The sequence below is a fragment of the Cervus canadensis genome, chromosome 10 (genome assembly GCF_019320065.1).
Source record: "Cervus canadensis isolate Bull #8, Minnesota chromosome 10, ASM1932006v1, whole genome shotgun sequence".
In the NCBI taxonomy this organism is placed as follows: Eukaryota; Metazoa; Chordata; class Mammalia; order Artiodactyla; family Cervidae; genus Cervus; species Cervus canadensis.
This window is the reverse complement of record NC_057395.1, coordinates 29,489,026-29,513,269: the sequence shown is the minus strand read 5'-3', so window position 1 is coordinate 29,513,269 and position 24,244 is coordinate 29,489,026. Positions and strand designations below refer to the sequence as shown.

Genomic DNA, 24,244 nt, shown 5'->3' with positions numbered 1-24,244 from the left:
TTTCCTGAGACTGGAGAGAGACCAGAAGCAAGGTAGCAGAGATTGATGTCTTAAAGAGAGAAGATGAGAGTGTCATTCTTGAGCATCTATACCTGAGGACAGAGAGGTGGGCCTGGCATGCAAGAATGGTGCCTCTGTGGACAAAGGCTTTGTCACTCTTGTTCTTTCCCTGGCACTACTTAAACTCAGAATTCAGATAAGATTCTATGCAGGGGATGAGACAAAACTAAAAGGACTGACACTGAACTTTACAACATTCTGGGAGGTTAAGCCCTAGAGGAAATTATATTTAATTCATAGTTCTATAGAAATGCGACTTCTTTCAGTGCACATTGCCCTGACCAAATTTTATAGATGCTGAACTTAAACAATGGATATATAGTGCTATATAGACTACTTATTTTTTCTGTATTTTGAGATGTATAATTAATATTTAAATAGACATAACTTTTGCTCCTGGGATAAATAGTTCTTAAATAGGACATGAAAATCTTAATTGTAACAGGGCAATTTTTGGGGGGCCACACTGTGCAGCCTGTGGGATCTTAGTTCCCCAACCAGGGGAACCTATGCCCCCTGCAGCAAAAGCACGAAGTCCTATCCACTGGACCACCAGAGGATTCCCTGTAACAGGACAAATTCGATAAATTAGAATGCATTAATTGGAGAAAATTTGTCAAAATCACTATTAGGGTACTGAAAACGCAAGCAAGAAAATGTCAGAAGAGGTTTTATGTCTATATCCTGAATTGCTAGAAGATTCACTAAAAGATAGACCATCAAAATGGAAACATGAGGCAAAAATTTGAAGAGACACTTCACAAATGAGTATTAAATAGTCAGCATACATATGAAAAGATGTGCAATTTTATTAGCTACCAGAAAAATGTCAATTCAAATATGACATTTCTACATTCTCATCAGAATGGCAGATATTAAAAAAGAAACATATCCTATGTTGGTTCAGAGATAGAACAACTGAAATTCACATACACTGTATTTAGGACAAACTTGGAAAATAAATGGAAATATTTACTAAGTATGTCCTGTGACACAGCAATTCCTTTGCCCAGGAGAAATGTGGACATATATTCACCATAAATATGCTAAAATAATTACTAAAGAACTGTTAGTGTTAAACCCAAATAAAAAACTACTCAAATGTCCATGCACAGGATGATGGATAAACTATGCTATAATCACACATAATGCTATACAACCATGAAAAATGAACTAGTACTAGTCACAGCAACATGGATGCATTTCACAAAGAAAATATGGAGTGAAAGAAGTCAGGTATGAAGGAATAGTATGCAAAATTCCACTTTTAAGAAAGGGAAAAATAAACAAAACTAACCTATGGTGTTAGAAATTAGGGCATAGCTTTGGAGTGAGGCAGAGACTGAAGCTGGGTAGGAGGGGAAGGGAGCTTAATGCTGTTTCATAACCTGTATTGCTTTCACAGTTGTGTCACTTTGTAAAAATTCTTTGAACTGTGCACTTATAATCCATGTACCTTCTTATATTTAGGTTTTGCTTTACATAAAAATATTATCTTTTTTAAAAAGTTGTTTATGCTTTCAAATATCAGCCAAGTTCTGATCTGCAGATCCACAAAAGAGGATTAATTTTAAAAACTTGATATTTCTAAATTTTTAATGGAAATATACTCCTTTATTTCCCTTTTGCATACTCTGATATTCTTTTCCCCCATCAATAAATTTTGATGAAATCTACTTCAGGGATATGCCTTTAGTTATTTCTAGATAATGGAAACAATTAACTACTACTTTCCAGTAAACTGTCTAGCTGATCACCTCAAAACTATTCTCTCTCAAAGAATGAGACAGAGAGAGTGTGACAGAGAGACAGAGAGAGAGAGAGAGACCCCAGTCCTGATCATGTAGTCCCTTCTTTAAATTCAAATCAAACTTTGATTTGATCTGCTCTAAGCTTTATTAAATTGAATGCAGCTGAGTAGACACAAAGATGAATGCGGGAGGAGATAAAGTATTAGAATGTCCCTTATTTCAAGCACAGTAAATAATTTCAAATTTGCCACCTGTGCAGAGCACTTTTCTACATTTCAGTTTTTCAAATTGTGGAAGATGAGCAGATTCTAGATAGGAGAGCCATCAGCAGGCAGCAAAACCACTGATTCTTGGAGAGAAAGGAAAAACATTATATTACAAATGATTCCATTAAGTAGAGTTTGACAGCTTCCTACTCCTCTTAAAGAGTTATTTCTTCTTTCTTTTTCTTTTCTTCTTCTTCCTCTTTTTTTTTTTTTAACATAACAACCATGGGGACTGTTTAGGAATCAGGAGCTACTTCACTCTAAAAAAATTACTCTTAAATAAACAGTTTGCAAGCCCTCTCAGTATGTGGCCAGAGCAAAGAAAAATAGATAAACATTTCTTAAAAGCTCTATCAAAGTATAAAAACTCCTTAAATCTTTCTCAAACATCTGAGTCCTCAAGGACTATTTCCCTCTTTTTTTTTCTTAGCCATTTGGAATCCAACTTGGGTGATCTTTGTCACATCCGAAAGTTTCTAGAGAGTTTTGTCAAGAGCCTAGGGACACTGAGCTTATAGATTACCATGACCTTTATAGTAATAAAGCATCAATAAAATACCATGTCGACTTTCATCTGTTTTCGAAACATTCACCTTTTTTTTTTTACAAATTTGATTACAAAAATCTCAATATAAAGCAGAATAAACTGGGGACAGTTGGGAAATAATTTCTGTATAAAAGTACATTTTACTACAAATTATTTAGTACATTTCACATGTACGTGCATTTGTAGCACATTGATGTAACCATAGAGAGAAGAATGCTTAAACTGTGAAATGTTAGATACATCTGGGCTTCATATTTTTATTTCACAATATGCTTCATCAGATCTTTGTTCTATGTAGGCACATGAAAATACTTCACAGAAGTGTTTGCCTATAGGCTGAGAGCAAAGGGACTCAGATTAAAACTCAGTCCTGGGACTTCCTTGATGGTCTGCTGCTTCTGCTAAGTCGCTTCAGTCGTGTCCGATTCTGTGCTACCCCATAGACGGCAGCCCACCAGGCTCCCCCGTCCCTGGGATTCTCCAGGCAAGAACACTGGAGTGGGTTGCCACTGCCTTCTCCACCTTCATGGTCTAGCAGCTAAGATTCTGCACTCCCAATGCAGCCTGCCTAGGTTCAATCCCTTGTCAGGGGACTAGATCCCACATGCCTACAACAAAGATCAAAGATCTTGTGTGCCACAACTAAGACCTGGCACAACCTAAAGAAGTAAATAAATAAATATTTAAAAGCAAAACAAAAAAGCTCAGTCCTGCTAATCTCTGGGCCATCAGTGTTGGCTGTCTCCACCTGAAGCAAAAATAAGAGGGAAATAAAACATTATGATACAGTTTATTTGACACTGTGGATTTTAGTACATCTTTCCTTCTTTGACAGTCAGCGGGTTTCCTTTTAAGATCTAAAGAAATGATTTACCTCCTTTATTTATAGCTTTCTTCATCTCTCAGTTAGTACTCTATTCTAGCAGAGAGAAAGGATTTATGCATTGACAGAGTTGTTATACATCTAGGTTCTGAATACCTTGAAAGGAGAGTACTACCCAAATAAAAGCCATTGTTATTCTTGGCAATTTTAGCAGAACCTTCTGTGGTATCTTGAGATTTGTTTTCTTCAGGAGCTCAGATGTTAATGTCATCAGTCAGAGATACTTAAGGGTAACAGAAGAGTTCCTCTAGAAACACTGCAGGAGTAAATTGGTGGTATCGTCAGGACTCTTTTCATTTCCTAAATCCAGGTGAAGAATGACAGGCTCCAAAAACTTGATAAGACATTTAATCCTGTTCCTTGCACCAACATTTCAACCCATGAATTATTGGCCTCAGTGCTATGACAGGAAGCCTGCATTTAAGAGGAAAGGAAAACAAATAATTCAACAAGAATTTTCTTAATGAATGCTGGGTGCCTAGCACTGTGATTACACATTGTGATATGCACCAAAGCAGTACAAAATGCAGTCCTATTTATGCTGAGCTTAAAAGTGTCAGTAGGAAGACAAGATGGACACATGTAAAATGATTTGCTATGGCAAAGCAAAAACTGACTAAATGTTAAAAATATCTGATTCAGTGATAAATAGCAATAGGATTTCAGGAAGGAGAAAGGTCAATATAAGTTCAGTTCAGTTCAGTCATTCAGTCGTGTCTGACTCTTTGCGACCCCATGGACTGCAGCATGCCAGGCTTCCCTGTCCATCGCCAGCTCCCGGAGTTTATTCAAACTCATGTCCATTGAGATGGTGATGCCATCGAACCATCTCATCCTCTGTCGTCCCCTTCTCCTCCTGCTTTCAGTCTTTCCCAGCATCAAGGTCTTTTCAAATGAGTCAGTTCTTCTAATCAGGTAGCCAAAGTATTGGAGTTTCAGCTTCAGCATCAGTCCTCCCAATGAATATTCAGGACTGATTTCTTTTAGGATGGACTCTTTGTATTTCCTTGCAGTCCAAGGGACTCTCAAGAGTCTCCTCCAACACCACAGTTCAAAAGCATCAATTCTTCAGCTCTCAGCTTTCTTTATAGTCCAACTCTCACATCCATACAAGACTACTAGAAAAACCATAGCTTTGACTAGATGGACCTTTGTTGGCAAAGTAATATTTCTGGTTTTTAATATGCTGTCTAGGTTGGTCATAATTTTTCTTCCAAGAAGCAAGCGTCTTTTAATTTCATGGCTGCAGTCACCATCTGCAATGATTTTGGAGCCCAAGAAAATAAAGTCTGTCACTATTTCCACTGTTTCCCCATCTATTTACTGTGAAGTGATGGGACCAGAGGTCATGATCTTAGTTTTCTGAATGTTGAGTTTTAAGCCAACTTTTTCACTCTTCTTTTTCATTTTCATCAAGAGCCTCTTTAGTTCTTCTTTGCTTTCTGCCGTAAGGGTGGTGTCATCTGCATATCTGGGCAAGCGGTCAGGAAGGAAATACAGTGTGCTTTTAACTTTATATGATCTCTTCGAGAGAGAAAAGCTTCATCTAAATTATTTCATCTGATTGATGACCGTCATTTATAACTTTCTTGCTACTTCCATCTTGGGTATTCCTTTGGAAAAGGTGTATGGATTCATTACATATTTTAATGTATTGTTTATAGATTATAAGATAAAGTCAAGCATGTATCTGCTGACACTTTTTAAGTTGACCTGTCTTTATACTTAGAAATGTCTCTTAATAGTAGGCTTCCCTGGTGGCTCAGATGGTAAAGACCCTCTTGCAATGCAGGATCCCTGGGTCAGGAGGATCCCCTGGAGAAGGAAATGGCAACCCACTCCAGTAATCTTGCCTGGAGAATTCCATGAACAGAGGAGCCTGGCAGGCTACAGTCCATGGAGTTGCAAAGAGTCAGGCATGACTGAGCAACCATCACTATCTGCATATCTGAGGTTATTGATATAATATAGATGAGAGATTTTTAGGGGTAAGTTTCAGAAAAGGCACTGTGAAACTAGAGCTATATCTATAAGACCTAAGAGAATTTAGAAACATAAAGGACTGTGATTCCTGGGAAAGTGGCTACTAGCTTCTTGCCTCTGACCATTACACATAATATTTGCTATGCATAAAATATACATTTTTTTTGTCTCCCACATTACTGCTCCTCCTGATCCATATCTAATTCTAAACTAGATTTTAGGTAAAATATTTATTTGTGAAGACCATATCTAGTTTCCCAGTATAGATGTAGCATCACTATGTTATCATAGTCTCTGAATTTTATTAGATAGTACAATTCTGCAATTTTTAAAAATGTTGATCTCTTTTATTTGCATGTATGCTCCATGAGGGCAGGGACTGTCTTGTTCATTGCAATATACCCAGTGTCTGGTACTTATGGTTCAGGGACACATAAAGAATTAACACATTATATGTGCCATTCCTCTTATTTAAAGGAGGCATGCATGCACAGACAGGCGTAATGTACACTACCCAATGTTCTTTCTGCTCCAGCATGGTGCCTCACCCACAGTACTTGAGAGAAGGGACGCGACAAAGGGGAAAGTCTTCCCGAGGAGTGAATGGAAATTGTGAGAGATCTGTGCTTTTTTTGAGCACTCAACATTTGCAACAAGCGTTTGGGGTGTGATGCATTATGTGTATTTTCTAGCATGCGTGCTAATCACCCCCACTGTCAACTCCAGTCAGATTACCCGCCATCTTCCTTTAATACTTAAATCTGTTCTATTTTACATGGGAGCACAATCTTGTTGCTGCTACTGCTTTTAAGCAGAAATCACTTTTATAAAGACCTTTAGTGCAATAATCAAAAGTTCTCTGATAATTATTCTATATTTTAAAAATTGGGGTATAGTTGCTTTACAATATCATATTAGTTTCTGCTGTGCTCCAATATTCTTATAGCTCATTTAATGCTGTTCTTTTATTCCACTTGGCAACAGAATAATGTACCTTGAGATACATTGTTCTGAAAAAATAAAAACAAACCCTCTAGTTTGTTGTTCCCAGCTTTACTGAGATATAATTGATATATAACATCATGTAAGTTTAAAGTGTACAAGGTGATGTTGTAATACATATATATATTGCAAAATGTTTACCAACTTAGGTTAGATAAGCATTCTTAATCTCACATTACAGATGGTAAAAACATGAAGGCTCTACTCTTTTAGTAACTTTTAAGCACACAACAAAGTATTGCTAAATATCATCATGATGGGGTGCATTAGCTCCCTCAGAACTTAGGGGAAGATCATGCTCTGTGACTAGCATCTTCCCATTTCTGCCCCCCGTAGCCCCAGACAATCAGTGTTCTACTCTCTGTGTCTATGAGTTTAATGTACCCTACTTAGATCCCACATATAAATGACATCAAACAGTACTTGTTTTTTTTCTGTCTGACATATTTCATTGAGTATCATACCCTTAAGATCCATCCATGATGTCGCAAATGATAGGATTTCCTTCTTTTTTATGGCTGAGTTGTTCTTCACTGTAGATATCTATATATGTATATGTAGAGCTAGATATACAGATATATTTCACATCTTCCTGTCCTTTCTTTCTGGGACCCCAGTGGTACCTAGAATGTCTCTCTCAATGGTGTCCTGTATGTTCTCTAAGTTTACTTTGTTTCTTTTGATTATTTTTTCTTTTTGTTCTTCTTTATGGGTCAGTCCATGGATCTCCATTTCTTTGGGGTCAGTCACTGAAAGTTTAACTGTCTTCCTTTGGTGATGTCATAGTTCCCTGTTTCTCTGTGTTCCCTGTAGCCTTGCATTGGTGTCTGTGCATCTGAAGAAGCTCTCATCTCTTCTAGACCTTCTGCACTGACTTTTGAAGAGAAATACCTTCTCATGCAGGTGGGGGCACACTGGAGCATGCTGTGACCCGGGGTCTGGTGCTGTAGGGTGCCATGTGCAGTGGTGTGTCAGGGCTCTAGGCCTAGGGAGGCTTAACTGTTGTTGGGGCAGGACACCGATGTTCACAACATCAAAAATTGTGTCATCCTTTTGGTGAGTCTGTGAGAATCTCAAGAGGCTACGAAGAGTGTGTGAGCCCTCAGCTGCCTCCAGGCCCAGTGTCTATGGACTAGGGCTGGTGGTGATGCTGGTGGTCAGGGTTTGGTATGCATGTGCGGACCAGATGTGCGGACCAGCTGGACTTGTCTGGCAAATACTAACAGGTATTATGTGTAGTGTTTGGGGCCAGTGCCAGCAAGGGCCAGCGTCTCTAGCAGCTGCAGGGCCCTGGCTGTCAGCATGCAGGCTGGTGCTTCAGGGCCTTCCCATGGTAGCCAACAACAGTGGAGTCCAGTGACAAGAGTGAGGTTAAAGGGGTGCAAATACTGCCATGTGGGTCGCAGAGTCCTCAGTTGTCTGCTGGTATGTATCCCTAGCTCTGAGACAGAGGTGTGGGATGGAGCAGGGAGGGACTCAGGTGGCCAGCATCCATGAACATGAATACTATGGGGCAGAACCCAGTGAAAGCTGCATAAGGTCCATGGTGGCTTTGCTGGCCATTGGATTCTTCAGTGGCCAAGTCTTCTTGGTCCTCTGCAGAGCAGGCCACTGGGATCCAGGTTGCTCTTGGTCCTTCTTGGTCCTCTGTGGAGCAGACCACTGGGATCCAGGTTGCTCTTGGTCCTTCTTGGTCCTCTGCAGAGCAGACCACTGGGATCCAGGTTACTCTTGGTCCTTCTTGGCCCTCTGCAGAGCAGACCACAGGGATCCAGGTTGCTCTTGGTCCTTTTTGGTCCTCTGCAGAGCAGACCACTGGGATCCAGGTTGCTCTGCTGTGTAGCTGACATTGATAGTCCCTGTTTTTTGCCTTCTCTGTACATTCCAGCTTTGCTGGTCTATGAAGGGAGTGAAACTGAGATGGGTCCTTCTTGAAGTGTCCCCAAACCTTGGAAAGTTGGTCACTCACCCCAGGCTCCCTTTCTTTTTTTTTCTCCATTTATTTTTATAAGTTGGAGGCTAATTACAATATTGTAGTGGGTTTTGTCATACATTGACATGAATCAGCCATGGATTTACATGTATTCCCCATCCCGATCTCCCCTCCCACCTCCCTCCATATATATGGAATTTAGAAAGATGGTAATGATAACCCTATATGCAAAACAGAAAAAGAGACACAGATGTACAGAACAGACTTTTGGACTCTGTGGGACCAGGCTCCCTTTCTTAGGGCAGCTCTTTCAACCTAGGGAGTTCCTTCTTCGGTCTTAGCAGTGCCATCCTGAGAATGAGATGATACAGGCAAAAACGAAGCTGTTCTTCCCTTTTGCTGTTGTTTATTTTCAGGTTTTTTGTTCCACTTGCTGCTGAAGCTTCTTGAATCGGTCCCTGAACTCTTGCAGAGCTGTGTTTATTTGTGGATAGCTGCCAAATTGTTTATATTCCTCAAGAATTGGAGGCTAGGGATCTCTTCATCTGCCTTTTGGGTGATACCACCTGCTTTTTCTTTTAAAACAGAATTCACATATGTGAAAATCTAGATCATTTGAAATTTGGAAATAACTAGGAATTAACACAGAGAAAATGCATGTTAAAATGTTGCAGGTTGAAAGGGAACAAAAACATTAGCTTTTCTTTTAGGTGTGTCTGAAAACTTTAGTCTTTCAGATATACTGCAAGTTTGTAGAGATACTAAAGCAACTCAAAAAGAAGTAACACAAGTGAAAAATATCAGTTAAACACAGTGGAAAGAAGCAAGGACGAATTTCAAGGTTTTGAAACAGTATATAAAAAACCCAAAGTTTTCATCTAAATACAGAAGCTATGTGTAAATGTGCCAACAAGTTGAGGGATTCTTCATGTTTTACACATGATTTTTTCCCTCTGTTCCTCGCATTTGCAGAAACCTTACATGGAAGCTTCATTCCTTAGGGAGAATGCCATGTCACCATGAATGAATAGGCGGGAAGAGAGGTGGGATTTTGAGACCCCAACAAAGGGACTCCTATAACAGGAGGAGGGAAGAAATAAAAGTCTGATACTAAACCACTTCCTTTTTCAAACTGATAAAAATGTTCACACTTTCCTATTTTCTATTTTGACCTAGAAGTACTAAAAATAAAAGAAAACCTGCTCTGCTCATGAAGTTAATCGGACTGAAGGCAATCCAGCTCTTTTCCGGATTCTTAAAGAAATTCTTCCTAGGTGATGTGATTTTCTGTTGGATGAGCACAGTAGGCACACCCAAAGGTCATGTACAACACCTAAGTGGTGCTTGTGGGTCTGGAGCAGAATGGGTGGGAGTGGAAGTAAGGGCCGCCCGAAAATAAAGACTCCAGAGTGCTCTTGACAAGACTGACTCTCGGTGAATTTTCCTACATGCGGGTGTAAAGCATAATGTTACTCAGATCAAAAGATGATGAAATCAACATCAGGCATCAAGTTTTATGTCCTCCTTTACAGAAAATAGAGAGGTAGGATGGGATGAATAATATGCCATGAGAAGATTGTAATCATATGTGGTGCCTAAAAGATGCATATGAAGCAAGGTTGCTGTCATATCCATCCTGAAGTGTATGATGGCAACTAGTTAGTACATGCCTCACTTGGGTGTTCATACTGAAAGAATTTAAGGAAAACTTGCTATACCCAAAGCATTACAGGAAGTCCCTTACTTATGAGCCTTCAAGTTGTGAACTTCTAACGATGCAAATGTGCATCTGGTTCCAGCAAGGAACCAGAGCGTGTGCCATCAGTGTCTGGCGTGAGTGAAATTGCAGCTTGCCCTCCATCTCCTATTGTTGATGATCCTTCATCTCTGCCATCTCCCCACCTCCTTTCCCTCCTCCAGTCAGTAACTCTTCTTGCTTGTTCCCTCAATGCCAGCCCCTCTGTGTCAACTGTTGTACTGTAGTATGAGATGAAAAATGTTCTCTTTATTTATTTTTTTGTGTGTGTGTTTTTGTATTATTTGTGTGGAAAGTATTATAAACCTATTACAACCTGTGTAGGCAGTTGCATTAGTTGGGTACCTCGGCTAACGTCGTTGGGCTTACGGACAAATTGGACTTAAAATGTGCTCTCAGAATGAAACTTGTTCATATGTAGGGGATTTACTGTATATAAATCCTCATAGGAAAAACAAATCTGACACCAAACAATGGTTTCTGATTGTAGGTTTGTGATATACTAGGTATTTTTTAGGCTTCTCAGGTGGTGCCAGTGGTAAAGAATCTGTCTGCCAGTGTAGGAGACACAGGAGACACAATAGATGCAGGTTCGATCCCTGGGTCAGGAAGATCCCCTGGGAGGAGGAAATGGCAAACCACTCCAGTATTCTTGTTTGGAGAATCCCATGAACAGAGGAGCCTGGCAGGCTACGGTCCATAGGGTCGCAAAGAGTCACACACAACCAAAGCGACTTAGCACTCAGATATTCTCTGTACAACATTTTTCATTCTCCAGAACTAGGACATGCACTTTGAAAGTGGCCTTTCTATTTAGTTTATTTACACTCTCTCCTACCCAATTCCCATCCCAAGCAGCACAGCTGTTCATTTAGGAACAGCTAAAAGTGAAGTGTACATCTTTTTAGAAAGCAGAAAGAAGTAGAAGACTGGGAATTAAACAGGCACCAAAAATTCATAACTTTGTTTTTAAATATATTACCATGATCCTTTTGGTTGCAAAAGACAGAAACTCAAATAGATATACTGATGGAGAAAAGGGAGATGAGAAGGAGAAGGTACTAGTCTGCTGAGTTCAAAGGAGGGGTTGAACCACTAAGAGCAGGGAAAAAGTTACTGATAAAACCTCAGGAGAAACTTGAACTATGGCCTCAAAGGTGACAGTGCCATCTTCATCTCTGCTGGATTGGTTTCTGTCAGCACTTTTTTTTTTTCCCACTGTGACTACGTTTATGTTGTGATTATCCTCAGGTTAATATTCTACAGCTTGAACCACCAAACTAATTACCCAAATTCACAATCCAGAATAAGTTTGATCAGTTTCCTTCTAGCCCAATGACATAGTATGATCCAGGAAAAACACAGCAGCTTTCATTGCAAAATCTTGGGTGAAGCAGAGGGAGACATACTTCTTCAAGGAAAACAGTCCCAGTCTGTTGGACCACTTGTTGCAAAGCAGTGCTCATCGTGTTAGTCCCCCATAAAAAGATCCATATCATGAGTCCTTATGCTTTAAGACCAGAAAAGGATTTATTCCTCCAAAGCAGTTTGTTATCGGACAAAGGAAATGACAAGGTCCATTACGCTTCCTGTCTTTGCTATTGCTGCCATAAAGTTTAGAATTTAATTAAAACATGCATTTCAATAACCAACTTACTTCAGGTTCATGGGATATTTTCCATTGTTTTCTATAAGGTTTATTACTTTTTTTTTTTAACTGTTCTTTTCCTTGCCTTTTGAAAAATAAGACTTCTGATTTTTTTGGAAGCAGATGAAAACCAGTAAATAAACACCTAATCCAAAACATTGGTCTTATGGGCTCTACACTTGCTAATAGCATCTCCTCAAATGAATGCTATGGGCCATTTAGTATAATCTTAAAAATACATGGAAAATTCTCTATTAGAAAAAGAAATAAGCCCATCTCATAGATATGGAGAACCGATTGTGGTCGCCAAAGGCAGACATGTGGAGGTAGGTGAAATGGGTATACGGAATCAAAAGGCACAAACTCCCAGTTGCAAAGTCAGTCAGTCCTGGGGCTGTATCGTCCAGCACGCTGACTACAGTTAATGCTGTAGGGCGTGTGCAAAACTTGCTAGGAGAGTAGATCTTAAAAGTTGTCAAATAAGAAAAAAGTTTTGTAACTACATACGGTTGAGGATGTTAACGAGACTTATTGTGGCAATCATTTCACAGTATATACAAATATCAAATCATTACCTTAAGGAGAGGACTCTGTGCTTTGGTTGTCAAGGAAACAGTAGTGACAGTGGAAGACGGCCAAACGAAGTAAATGCAGTAAAAGCAGGAAGTGGCCAATGTCCTGGTACATGTTGGTCCTTCACATCATGTGCTTACTTTTATTGGTTGACGTCTCCCTGTAAATGACCAGCAAGATTTACTGCTTCCTGCCTAACTATTACCGTGATAAAAACAAACCTTCCTTCCAAATCTCAGCTGGTGGAACTGTATAGTGGTGAATGGATTGAAGTCAATAAATTTTTAAACAAGAGGCAAATATTTTTAGAGGTAGAGTTTCCCCTTTGTAACAATGTCAGTAATTTGTGGTTTTCTTTATTGAGATGCACAAAGAGAATTGTGTAACAGAAAATATTCAAAACCCCCTGCTTTTTGTGACTTGCGTGTGTGTGTGCTAAGTCATTTCAGTCATGTCTCTTTGCGACTCTATGGATTGTATCCCACCAGGCTCCTCTATCTGTGGGATTCTTCAGGCAAGAATACTGGAAGTGGGTTATTGTGTTCCCCTCCAGTGGATCTTCCTGACCTGGGGATTCAACCTGTGTCTCCTGCATTGCAGGCAGATTCTTTGCTGCTGAGCCACTGGGGAAGCCCGTGTGTGACTTGGTTTTCTCATAATTTCCTAGAGCTTAGGATTTTGCCTCCACAAAAATGCCTTTGGATCCAAAGAATGAAAGAAAGTCTCTCTGTAATGTGGATAAAATATTATTTGGGTTTGTAGCACAGCTGTCCATAGAAATTTTCACTAGTTCTTAATGATAAATTTTTCAGTGACACATTGCTCGGATATGTTAGCTGTTTAAAGCAAACTTGAGTAGCGTCAGACCATATGGTGGCACAAAATGGGGATTCCCTACCCAACCTTAGTGTAGTTGAGGGTTTCATGGCCTCTTAAGGAATAGCCTCAAAAGTTCCACGAAGTTACTTCTGGCCCATTTTATTAGTTAAATTATTTACACAAGCCTGGATCCAAGAGGTGAGCAAAAAATTATCACTTCTTGATGAGAGGTTCAGTTCAGTTCATTTCAGTTCAGTTGCTCAGTCGTGTCCGACTCTTTGTGACCCCATGAATCACAGCACGCCAGGCCTCCCTGTCCATCACCAGCTCCCGGAGTTTACTCAAACTCATGCCCATCGAGTCGGTGATGCCATCCAGATGAGAGGTGCTTCAGACTATGGTGGGCTGTGTTCTCATCCTCTACAAATTTTGATTTCCTTCTGCTTGGAAAATATGTTCACCTCATCCCCTAATGACATCTGATTTGGGTTCTCTGATGGACATGCATTCATCTGATGGGTCAGCTCGGAGGGGAGTTGAATTTTATCCTTAGATGACTGTCCATTGATTTTTTTTTTTAAATTTAGGGAAATAATGTCAACTTCGCATTTAAGCAATAAACAGCTATTTTGAGTGGCTATGGAAAGATATTGAAAATTTCAGGAGTGTTTAGGTGGTGCCATCAGCAGTTCTTAGTGATTATTCAGATGTGTAGAGTGAGGAGGAGGGAGAGGGAGGAGACTGACCTGGCTCCCAGGGTTCCAGCTGCATGAATTGGACAGTGTTTTCTAAGCTGTGGGACATGTTGCATTTGAGAAGCCTTTGTAGGCAGCCATGTGAAAGACAGCTCTGTGGTGTGGAGCTAACTTTTCTGGGGGGAGGATAATTGTTTTATGATATCACTGAGGGAGACTGAATAGAGTGAGTCGAGAAGAGGGTCCAGAATAGCACCCTGAGAATGAACAGCATGAAACACCCACAAGTAAAAAGCAAAGAAGACCAAGAACAGTAATCAGCAAGTTGGGAGAAACATTTGAAAAGGGTAGTATCAAAAACCAAAGAGGGTCAGACACTTTATATGAAGAAGGAGTGAGAAGAGAACACTATCAACAGTACCAGAGAGATCAAGAACCATAGCAATGATGTGTTTAAATGTGGCCTCTTAGAATATCTAAAATACAAAGCACTCTTTTCCCTACCAAATTACATGATAATATAGCATAGTATGTTACTTAATATTAGATAATAAATTTATATTAGCAGACAGTATACTCTGAAACATCTTAGTAAAAAGTAGATTAGGTTATTGCAGCCTAAATATCCCTGCTTGACTTCATTCTATGTGTTGTGAAACTGCAAAAGATGTATTTTGTGTTTCAGGAAAACTAGATGCTAACAAAGGTTGAGAGTAAATTCAAAGTAAGACAATTCTGAGACTTCAGTTAAATGAAAGAAATGGGCAACCTAAATTGTACAGTTTCTGCTATCCACACTTTACCTAACTGAGGTCATATATCCCCACACATGCACACTCTTGAGCACATTCTATATGATCAAGATCACTGAGGGTATGTGACCAGGGACACAGGTAGGGGCAGAACAGAGGTGGCCAAATTAGTTAACCAAGAAGTCACTACACTGACAAGGAAGTGATAAGTAGCTTTCCATATTCCTCTTCCTGTATTAACTGGGTCTTTCAGCTGCAAGTTACTGGGCTGTGAGAATCCTTATCCAGAGCTGACTCAAAAGATCTTGGCTTAGAAAGAATGCCTGAAAGGTAAGAGAAGTGTCACACTTCTTATTGTAAATAGGATAATTTCTGATATTAGGTAGGAATATTTTCAGAAGGGTATTTATGGAAAAATATGTGCAGGTCAAAGCATCCTTCTTTGGGGGACTTCACTGTCACCTTCCCAGGAGTCCTGATGGACCATAGGGCCAGGTACAGAATTTATGCTGGACTGTTCAGAGAATCTCCAAGCTCTGTCAACTGCTGGCTCAGAGAGGATTATCTGATCTAAGCAGAAATAAGCCAGTATTTTTTCCTAGGATTGTCTAATAGGATTGGGAAGGGAAAAAAGATAAAAAGCAACAGAGAGTGAGAGAGAGTAGGAGAGGTGGAGGGGGAAAGAGAGAGAAAGAGAGTCTGTGTGCTGAACCTGGTAACTGGGAATGTGAGTCTAGTCCTGCCAAGAGCTACCTACATGCATATGAAAATAAGCCATAGAGAAAAAGCGGAGTAGAGACCCTGGGAGAAAGAGATAGTCCTGACATTATTATTTTAGTTCCCGAGTTTCTCTGGGCCTGAAGATTCTCCCCTAACCCTCTCAGTTTGGTAAACCAGTGAATTCTCAAGCTAGTTTGATTTGACTTTCTGATACTTGCATGTAGGAATTTTTAATGTGACCGTGCAAATCAAATCAGACACAGATAACAAGCACTGGAAAAATACAACATAGTCCTACAGAAAATGTAGGAATTTCAGCTCAATATCAGGAAATGTTGGGTAAATTATATCTGCCCTAATACATGAGCAGAAACTTACAATTATGCCCTAGGCTCTTAGCTACACGTAATGCAAGGAAATATACATTCATATGAAATTGATCATTTACATTTTGAGCAGTTTGATTGTAGAACTGTCTCCTCTTCCTGGGTCCAGGAGTTATTCTTTGTAATGCTCAAATGTCATAAGGGTATAAATAATATAAAATGACAAACCTCACTCTTTCAAACAAGGATTACAATATAAATTTATGTGCCCATGAGCTGTATACACATTTACAACAAACACAGGAAGATAGAAAAAACATACTCAGTCTTAAAATAAATCTTCTCTATATTTGTCAGAAAAGCTTAATCCAAAATCAAATGTGATCATTATAAATCTTTATTAAAACTTCTGAGAGCTTTCTAAGCCATGACCCAGATGAAGGCTCAGCAATCTCCTTGGTGACCCAACAAGCAGGCAGGGCGTAAGGAATTTCTTCGTGCCTTGAATAACTCTAAGGTAAAAGACGGCCCTGCAGGCAGAATGGACCTCATAAATGGAAGTGCTTATTTCCATTTCTATATTATTTCACCACCTGCCAGTAGAAACACACACACAATTTTCTTCTTTTGTTTCTCCCCTAAAATGTCCAGAAAAGACTACAAAGCTCATTTCCACAACATAAATAAAAAACATTTTGTTCCCTGATTCCTGTACCACAAGTCTCAATTCTTGTACCCCAATTAAAGCTGTCATTCAAGGCCTCAAACTCTTGAAAATCTAAATTATTTCATCTTCCTAGAGCATAACTCTGACTCTAGGGCTTATGGCTACTCTAGGGTTTATGTCAATTTGCTGTTCACTCAGTCACGTCCGACTCTTTGCAACCCCATGGACTGCAGCATGCCACGTTTCCCTGTCCTTCACCATCTCCAAGAGCTTGCTCAGACTCATGTCCGTGGAATCGGTGATGTCATCCAAGCATCTCGTCCTCTGTCATCTCCTTCTCCCCGTGCATTCCATTTTTTCCAGCATCAGGGTCTTTTCGAATGAGTCAGTTGTTTACATCAGATGGCCAAGGTCCTGGAGCTTCACCCTCCAATACTTAACTGTAGGCAATAAACACAAGGTATTACTGCTTCTTCAGAGGGGAAAATACCAGTAGACAACTTTAGCAAAAGTAATTACTGTGTCTGTCTTTATATTAATATAGCTGAAAGGAAAAAAAACCTGTTGGGCCTTTGTCATTATAAGAGAGGTGCTTTTCTTTAAGATTTCAAACTTATCAGTGAGCACTTTAAATTTCTTCTAACTGATCAAATTCTCATTATACTTGAACTACCAGGAAGCTGAAAGCCAGATTTACAGCACCTGGTATGCATCCCTGGGTACCTCTCTATACACTAACTGTTATGGTTTGTATGGTATCCACCTGAAATTCATGTGTTGAAGTACTAACCTGAAGGACCTCAGCATGTCACTGTAGTTGGAGACAGGGTCTTTGAATAGGTATTTAAGGTAAATGAGGTCATATGGGTAGTTCTTGGGCTTTCCATGTGGTGCTAGTGGTAAAGAACCTGCTTGCAATGTAGGAGACATAAGAACCTTGGGTTCAATCCCCTGGTCAGGAAGATCCCTAGGAGTAGGGTATGGCAGCCCACTCCCAGTATTCTTGCCCGGAGAATCCCATGGACAGAGGAGCCTGGTGGGCTACTGTCCACAGAGTCACAAAGAGTCGGACAAGACTGAGGTGACAGCGCATGTGCATGGGTGGTTCTTAATCCAATACAACTGGCCTGCCAACAAGGAGAGGAGACTGGGACACAGACACACCCAGAAGGAAGATGCTATGAGGACACAGAGAGAAGGTGATGTTGACCAGTCAAAGAGAGATGCCTCAGAAGAAACCAGCCCCACTCACAGCTTGGTCCTAGACTTCCAGCCTCCAGAACTGTGAGAAAATAAACGTCTGTTGTTGAAGCCTTGGCTCTCTGGTGCTTCCTCATGGCAGCCCTAGCAAATGACTAAACCAAACTTTCTCAGCAGTTCCACAATCTCCCCACTCAATTTTTCTGTTTCCAGAACTACTACTTATTTTAGTTTTCATTGTTATAGGAACCCTCATAACGATATTCCTCGACTTTCTGAAGTGAATTGATACTGAAAACGTTGACAGTGCCATTCCCAGTACCTCAGGGAACTGACGTTCGAGATCATTCACCAGCAGCCTCAAGCTCTGGTGTCATCTTAAAGTCATAGTTTACTTCTGTTTTCGATGTGTCTCTAGCTAACATGTTGTCTGGCATCCTAGAGATACCAACACCACCTCACACTTGGGTTTATGTCGAAACAGAAAACTAATCTTGATGCTTTGTTTGCCCAGCCTACAAGTGAGGTCAAGCTTGTACAGCTATGAAACAAAGAAGTGGGTTGTTGATGTTGCTAAGGAAGGTGAGTTCTAAGGAATGGTCCTTCCTGAATTTTGGGGGCAAAATTCTTTAAATAAATAGATAATAAGTCATCAAGGATAACCTGAAAACATTGAACCAAAAAAAGTTTTTGTGCTTAGACCTAGGAAATCTATATCACCCATGGAGATTTGTTCTGCTCTTCAGTTCAGGATGGTTATTATCATCCCAAGTCATCAGCTGCCCATTTTTAGTGTTTTCTGGAGCAATTGTATAGAAGTCAAGATGAAAATTAGAGACACAAATGCTTTTTTCATTGCTTTTCCCCTCAAATTGCTGATTCATGTATCCCCTGGATACCTAACTATATATATATATATTTCTCTTCTATCTTTGTAATATATTGAAATGAATTAGAAGAGGTAATCAAAGAGTGAGAAGAAGGAAGGAAAAATGGAATCAGTTCAGTTCAGTTCAGTTTCTCAGTCATGTCAGACTATTTGCGACCCCATGGACTGCAGTACGCCAGGCTTCCCTGTCCATCACCAACTCCCAGAGCTTACTCAAGCTCATGTCCATTGAGTAGGTGATGCCATCCAACCATCTCATCCTCTGTCGCTCCCTTCTCCTCCTGCCTTCAATCATTCCCAGCACCAGGGAATGGTCTTTTCCAGTGAGTCAGTTCTTCGCATCAGGTGGCCAAAGTATTGAGGTTTCAGCTTCAGCATCAGTCCTTCCAATAAACACCCAGGACTGATCTCCTTTAGGATTGAATGCTTGGATCTCTTTGTTGTCCAAGGGACTCTCAAGAGTCATCTCCAACACTGCAGTTCAAAAGCATCAATTCTTTGGCACTCAGCCTTCTTTATAGTCCAACTCTCACATCCATACATGACTACTGGAAAAACCATAGCTTTGACTATATGGACCTTTGTTGGCAAAGTAACGTCTCTGCTTTTTAAAATGCTGTCTAGGTTGGTCATAACTTTTCTTCCGAGGAGCACGTGTATTTTAATTTCATGGCTGCAGTCACGATCTGCCGTGATTTTGGAGCCCCCAAAATAAAATCTTTCACTGTTTCCACTGTTCCCCATTTATATATACTCAAAATTATATATACTCAATTTATATGTACTCAATTTGAGTATATAAATTTATATGTACTCAAAATTAAGGGCTGTCCAGGCGGCACAGTTATTTGCCATGAAGTGATGGGACCAGATGCCATGATCTTAGCTTTCTGAATGTTGAGTTTTAAGCCAACTTTTTCACTCTACTCTTTCACTTTCATCAAGAGGCTCTTTGGTTCTTCTTCGCTTTCTGTCATAAGTGTGGTGTCATCTGCATATCTGAGGTTGTTGATATTTCTTCCAGCAATCTTGATTCCAGCATGTGCTTCATCCAGCCTGGCATTTCACATGATGTACTCTGTATATAAGTTAAATAAGCAGGGTGACAATATGTATCCTTGATGTACTCATTTCCCTATTTGGAACCAGTCTGTTGTTCCATGTCCAGTTCTAACTGTTGCTTCCTGACCCGCATACAGATTTCTCAGGAGGCAGTTCAGGTGGTCTGGTATTCCCAACCCTTTAAGAATTTTCTACAGTTTGTTGTGATCCACACAGCCAAAAGCTATGGCACAGTCAATATAGCAGAAGTAGATGTTTTTCTGGAACTCTCTCACTTTTTCAATAATCCAACAACAGATGTTGGCAATTTGATCTCTGGTTCCTCTGCCTTTTCTAAATCCAGCTTGAACATCTGGAAGTTCATGAGTCACATACTGTTGAAGCCTGGCCTGGAGAATTTTAAGCATTACTTTGCTAGCATGTGAGATGAGTGCAACTGTGAGGAGGTAGTTTGCTGCTGAGTTTTCCAAATTTGCTGGCATATTGAGTACAGTGCTTTCACAGCATCATCTTTAAGGATTTGAAATAGCTCAACTGGAATTCCATCACCTCCACTAGCTTTGTTCATAGTGATGCTTCTTAAGGCCCACTTGACTTTGCATTCCAGGATGTCTGCCTCTAGGTTAGTGATTACATCGTCATGGCTATTTGGGTCATAAAGATCTTTTTTGTATAGTTCTGTGTGTTCTTACCACCTCTTCTTAATATCTTCTGCTTCTGTTAGGTACATACCTGTTCTCTCCTTTATTGTGCCCGTCTTTGCATGAAATATTCCCTTGGTATTTCTAATTTTCTTGAAGAGATCATTACTCTTCCCCATTCTATTGTTTTCCTCTATTTCTTTGCTCTGATCACTGAGGAAGGCTTTCTTATCTCTCCTTGCTATTCTTTGGAACTCTGCATTCAAATGAGTATATCTTTCTTTTTCTCCTTTGCCTTTTGCTTCTCTTCTTTTCACAGCTATTTGTAAGGCCTCCTCAGACAACCATTTTGCCTTTTTGCATTTCTTTTTCTTGAGGATGGTCTTGATCACTGACCCCTATACAACATCACGAACATCCATCCATAGTTCTTCAGGCACTCTGTCTATCAGACCTAAACCCTTGAATCTATTTGTCACTTCCACTGTATAATCATGAGGGATTTGATTTAGGTCATACCTAAAATACTTAGTACTCCTCAAAGCTGTTAATTTCACACCTACCAGTAAAGAAATGAAATAATATGAATCATCACCCAGCAGTTTTGAATCACGATTTCAGCTATCCTGCTTTCCACATAAATGAAACACTGTCATTAGATCAATCTCCCCACTGCTGATAACAGAGCTGCCATACAGAGATGTTTCTGCAAATTAGCCTGTCTTCTATGGATGGCAAAAGTTATTTATGTCTATTCTTTCTTTAAAACACACACACACACACACACACACACACACTCTTTCTAGTATGTGTAAATCTTTGTAAGAGTTGTAAGAACAAGGAAATGAGTAAAAGCCCCACCCTTGCCCTCAAGCATGTCACCCTATGAAGGAGGAGTGATATGGGAAAGAGACCAAGGCTATTCAGTATTTACCATAAATCAAACACTGTATTGAGTGCCGGAGTCAGACGAGTCACAGAGTGATGGAGTCATAGAGACTGAATCCAGCAAGGAAGGAAAGTCTTTAATTATATTTGCATATAAGTGTGACAAATATATGAGTAAGAAGTACACAGTATTATTAGATTCTATATCAGGGGTCATCTAACTGTAGCCTTGTGGACTGCATCCAGCCAACTGCCTATTTTTGTACAACCCATAGCTAAGAATGGATTTACAAATTTTAAATGGTTATTATATAGGTACCCAAATAATATCCTTGATTTGACCTGTTGGTCCATAAAACCTAAAATATTTTCCATTTGGATCTTTACAGGAAAAATTTATAGACTCCTGTTCTATACCACAGAAATTTGACCAAATTGGGATGATAAATATAAATCAACTAAAATTTACAAATATCTGTGAAATAAAACAGCTTAATATATATTTTGTATCAGTTATTTCATAGAAAAAAATTTATATATACTCAAAATTAAGGGCTGTCCAGGCGGCACAGTGATAAAAAAATCTGCTTGCCTGTGCAGGAGATGCAGGTTTGATCCCTGGGTCAGGAAGTTCCCCTGGAGAAGGAAATGGCAACCCACTCCAGTATTCTTTCCTGGAAAATTCCATGGACAGAGGAGTCTGGCAGGCTACAGTCCATGGGGTCACAAGGAGTCGGACATGAATGAGCAACTAAATGCACATATATGCACTCAAGATTAATCTGAAAATAGATGACATAAAGTTATATTATCAAAATATGCAGTAAGTGGAAGATAATGTAGTATATTGAGTCAGGTGACATGAGGTTTTGAATATTAAACTTTTCTCTATGTATCTATTGCAGGGACAGTTTTTATGGAAAAAAAATTTCACAGTTAGAAAGTGTCTGTGGTGGGCTCAAAGGTAGGTTGTAAAGCGATCTGGGACAAAGTTCACTCTGAAAATAGGATTAAAATCATAAAAGGAAAAAAAATATTTTTCTGGTTTCTTTTCAGAGAATAAAAAAAACTCACATGATTCTTAAAGGCTGGAATGAGAGATGAGATTTTTGGATGGTTCCCATCAAAATATAATATGTGATGACAGCAAGTGTGGTTGAACACAAGAATGGGGGGCTCTAGCTTGGCAACAAATAAGATTTTCTGCTTTCTACATATTTCTCTTGACTCAAAATTGTAAAATTTAAAATTTTCTCAGTGTGGACAGAATCAGGTTATCCAGACTATAAGTAACTAAGGAGAAACAAAGAGAACTATTGTGATCTCATTGAGGACATTCAGAGAAAACCTACACTTTGCAAGCCAACTCTGAACAAGTCAAGACTGTTATCTTTGAAACTCTGACCTGTTCACTGTTATTAACTTCAGTTTCTTGAATCTCTAGGTTTGAGGGGATCCTTCTTAATGTTTTCACTGCTGTGAAGAAAAAATCTGACTCTACCTGTGTAGGTAGGGAATAACTTGTGAATCGGTATCATTGAGGTCATGGAGGTAGTTGATGCCAGAGGCATTGCTATAAATATGTACTATTTATCTGCAGTATGTAAAAAAAGCAACTTTTTTCAGGATGATGAAATCCGACCATGAATGACAGTAACAACAGTGCAAATGAAGAATCCTTTGTTTCAAATATACTTTACTTCCCAGAGGAAATTAAGTAAAGAGCAAATTTTAGAGCAGTTGATATCATGAATAACAGTTGTTAAATATAGTTCTACTTGTTTTGCTTGCAATTACTCATTTTTATTGTAGACTTTGCCAATTTTTCAGTGTGCACAAGATTTGTATTGTAGCCTCTTCATTCTCAGGCTAATCTCTGTAAGCAAAGAGAAGGCAAAGTCAACTTTAGCCTCAGAATCTTAGCAGTATAGTGAAAAGAGTGATAAATAAGTTGAAAGAATACTCAAAAGCATTGTAAAAAATTAACATATAATTAAACATGTAGTAATGATGGACTGAACTTAAAAGCTGTTGTACTAATAATAACTTCCAAATAGTTGCAAATTGTGATGCTTCCAGAGATTAGAAAACAAGTAGTACTTTTAATTGCACATCCTTGTAGGAAAAAGTTCAGTGGAGCTCTTTTTTTTTCTAAAGGATACCATTGAGAATATTTATTATAATGAATTACAATAAATACGTCATTACAGTAAATCCTAAATCCCTCAGTAAATATTGCTATATTTTAACAAAATAAATAGATAGAAGAATGACTGAAATATAGCATAGCTGCAGCTAGTACATAGGAATTTATGGCCTAGCTTTTCATTTTAATTTTTATTCTAACTTTATCTTAACCTTTTTTATATTCTGATCATTTTGAAATGGTAATTTATTCTCTTTACTATTTTTTTAAACTACTTGTCAGGCTGTTATAATCCTTGTTTGGAAAAGAGGGGGATAAATGATCAAATAAGCAGATAGATAATAAATCACTCTTTAACCCTTCTTTAGCTCAGCATTTAGAATACTGTGAGACAAAGAGGAAAGAAGAGTCATGTAATACTTGGCATGAATTTTTTTCCTTACATGAGTTGTACGGCCATTGCTAGTTTAGTAATGATTATACATATTCTAATAGTCAGAATGTCCAATTTCAACTTAGAAACCCAGAAGCCAAGCACCTATGAATACCATATCCGTTTCTTTGATGTGTCTGTCATTTTTGCCCTGTTTCAGACATTATGCTACCCAGTAAGAAGGTAACCCAATGAAATAGCATTCAGGTGTTTGTAGAGTTTAAAATTATTGCAGATAGATGGTAGATGTCAACTGAAATTGATACAAATGAACAGATCTGGACTTCAAGATTGACTGCCTCACTGGGGCAGACACTATCAAGTTAAGACAGTTTGATATAATACAAGTAATAAGGAAAATAGATTTTTTAAAGCCTGTTAAATATTCCCAGTTCACTTGCTACAACAGAGGATCTAGAAATAAGAGCAGCATTTACTCTTTCTTTGTTTTTTTTTCCCCAGCATTTACTATTTCTGAATCCTTCCACTCTTCACTGAATTTTTAGCTTATACTTCTCAACGTCACCTCCACAGAAATGGTAAACTATGGCACTACTTATTGTATATAAATAAATATACACACACACATATATACAATAAAAAA

General features: G+C 39.1%; 1 long non-coding RNA gene across 1 annotated transcript in view; it reads right to left on the bottom strand.

The window, feature by feature from the left end:
* Positions 1-24,244, bottom strand: part of LOC122448746 — an 86,882-nt gene that overhangs the window by 31,556 nt on the left and 31,082 nt on the right. Inside the window, exon 2 of the long non-coding RNA XR_006271734.1 lies at positions 12,405-12,562. This is a non-coding gene — a long non-coding RNA (uncharacterized LOC122448746). The remainder of the gene's footprint in view (positions 1-12,404; positions 12,563-24,244) is intronic.